At 42.7% G+C, this 2,983-nt stretch overlaps 1 non-coding gene across 1 annotated transcript; it reads right to left on the bottom strand.

Moving 5' to 3' along the window:
- Positions 1-1,064: 1,064 nt before the first annotated feature.
- Positions 1,065-1,137, bottom strand: Trnai-aau (transfer RNA isoleucine (anticodon AAU)). Its single transcript has one exon. It is a non-coding gene; the product is annotated as a tRNA-Ile (tRNA).
- Positions 1,138-2,983: the final 1,846 nt, after the last annotated feature.

Raw genomic sequence — 2,983 nt, forward strand, 5'->3', positions numbered from 1 at the left:
ACTGGTGGGTGAGACGTACGGGCAAGAAGACTCCGGCCTAATCCTGTCGCCCGGGCGAAAACAGCATTGATCCCTCTGCGAGCCGCTGAGAAGAGATTGCGTGCGCGTGTAAGACTGATAGTGACTAACAGTCGGCTCCACTTTTAGCTAACACGGCCATTGTTACTGAGTGTATTAAGATATTATCATTATTGATCTCATCCCCGAGTCACAGCTCATTTCACAGGAGAGCATGTCGCCTGTAATTGCCATTCCGCTCTCATCACTCAGCGCCGTGTATAGAGACAGCGACCCTTATAGAAGTGCTGGAGGTATAGAAGGCTTGCTATAGTATAGCCTATACATGGCTGGTGTGGCTGGGGCAAAACGCCCACATCAACAAACCCTTAACCCATTAACCCTTAATTCCTGGGGATGATCTGTTTCAAGCACTGCCCTAAGCACCACACACCCTAAAGCCTGAAGCAATACTCTTCTTTAGATATCGTTCACATTCCAGTTCACATCGACTGTCTGTCAGTATACATATACACCTAGCATTCAACATAGCTTGTGAAGATAATTTGTGATTAACAGATTTTGACAAATTATTCAGTTTATTCATAACGATAACGGATCTATCAGTCCTCAACAAGAAACTGTATCGCTTGCAAGGAATAAATTAGTGTTTGTTCTGAACGATCAGAACTGATTACCTGGAACTGTTTACATTTCTTAATGAATATTAATACATTCGCTCATGACTACATACATGTATATACTGAATACGTTAGACGTGCAGCCCTGTGTACATTTACATGGTTTATATTTGTACATTTATTGCATTTATTGCATTTATTGTGCACATGATTTTTGGAAACGGGCCCTTTTTTTCACCAAGACTGACATGGCCAACGTTGAATGCGGAAAGTAACTACTCATACATGCACATGATTGAACATTTGGACTTCAAAGACTATCCGCAAATTCAACATACTCGTCGTTATTTAAAACGAAATAGTATGCAAAGAAACGCAAGTGAAAAAAACTCAATGCCCACCAACAAAAATGAAAAAAATGTCGACTGGCCGATATGGGGCTCGAACCCATGACATTCGCGTTATTAGCACGACGCTCTGCCGACTGAGCTAACCGGCCATTCATGCTATACGGTGGCTTTTTAACCTCCATAATCAAGCGGTGCCTGCTGTATACGCATCGCGTCTTTTTCTTTTTTTTTCGACACACCGACATTTAGACAATTGATCAGCGTTGACCTAGTTTTCGCTGAGGATTAAAATCGCACACGCTATGTTACTCCGCCATAATTCCTTCAAGAACAGGAACTACATCCCCACATACGTATATAAGGCAGCGGAAGATCAGGTCTTTCTCTGTCTGACATCGTATGTCAAGTGTAGCCTAAATGAAAACTTAAGCAAGTATTATTAACAGGCAACCAGCCTGCTAGGGCGATCTTCATAGCTACAGTTCTAAACCAGAGATTGTTCTTGCAGCAGTCAGGTAGTCGCAAGACCGAATACAGTACACAGCATTGGCTAGCGCGTAAACGGAATCCCGCGGTAGTTTCGGACTGAAAGTTTGAACACGATAGCAAATGAGGGTGTTCCTAGTATACCCCTGCTGTTCATTGTATGCACCAGGTTGTATATAGTTTCTGAATTATTTAGTTTTTTGTTTGGTGTTTTATGCCGTACTCAAGAATATTTCACTTATACGACGGCGCCAGCACTATGGTGTGGTGGTGGTGGGGGTGGGGGTGGGGGGGGGGGATACCGGGTAAAGCCCTGGGGAAACCCACCGCAATTCACAGGTTGCTAGCAGACCTACGAGGAAGCCAGCACGAGTTGGACTTGAGCTCACAACGACCGGATTGACGAGATGTTCCTGGGTCATTGCATTGCGCCGCGCTGACACGCTTAAGACCTCGACCACGGAGGCCTCTGATTTAAAAATATAGACCCACGTGAAATAGCCCTATTAATTGCATAACGGTAATATTATGTTGGCCTATACGGTATATAATATCAGATAGCATGAAGGCTGCAACTATATACACTGCATCACTCCTTGCTGGCTATAGGGCCTACCATGCTCATCCAGTGACAGCGAAATTGAAGAATAATTTGGCTATAGAATGTACATTGTAACGTGACGATATATTTGAACAATCCTGTATCCCTCACCCCTTCCCACTACCCCGCCTAACTTCCTCTCCCCAGGTCGTCCATATCAGTTACATTTTATTTTCACATTTCTCTAGAGATACAAGCTACTGGAATAAAGTTCAGTACACCATATTTCTAAATTAAATTTCAAAACATATTACACTGCGCTATAGGCTGCAGCTTGCGTGAGGTACTTTCATTAATTGCCCTAGGTTGACAGTTGTAGTAAATGCCAAAGGAAGGCTGTACAGTGGGGTATCTCCGGGTCCCAGGTTATCGGCCTAAGTGCTACTTGCACATGCATGTATCATAATCTACCTGTACGGCTTCAGCGGATAATACATTCTAGTCGTAAACCGACAACCTGTGTACACCTGTGTGCCATTGTGTCAGATCATAGATATCAAATGTATTGCACAGACAGACCCACTATAGTAAATGAATTAATTAATCAGAAATAAAGGAATATTTCCACTAAAATTAATTACTGAACAAAGGGAATCCATTGATAAAATTATATCATATGTATCAAGATACTTAGGCTCTAAACAAATCGATAGACATACAGGCCGATTGTCTATCGACGTGAAGAATGTGTGGTGCAGGCAGTATCCCAAAATGAACAAAAAATGTGATTCAGTCTCAATATCTAATTCAAACTATTATAGCTGTTTGTAAACATCATTCCAGAATCAGGTTGACATGCCTCCCACCCCCCCCCCCCCACCTCCTTCCACCCCCCGACTTACAAGCATAGGCCTAACATTCAAAATTCACATGCATCAAAAGTTAAATATGTCAGCTTTAAGCAGATA

Source organism: Liolophura sinensis, chromosome 8 (assembly GCF_032854445.1).
Source record: "Liolophura sinensis isolate JHLJ2023 chromosome 8, CUHK_Ljap_v2, whole genome shotgun sequence".
Taxonomy (NCBI): Eukaryota; Metazoa; Mollusca; class Polyplacophora; order Chitonida; family Chitonidae; genus Liolophura; species Liolophura sinensis.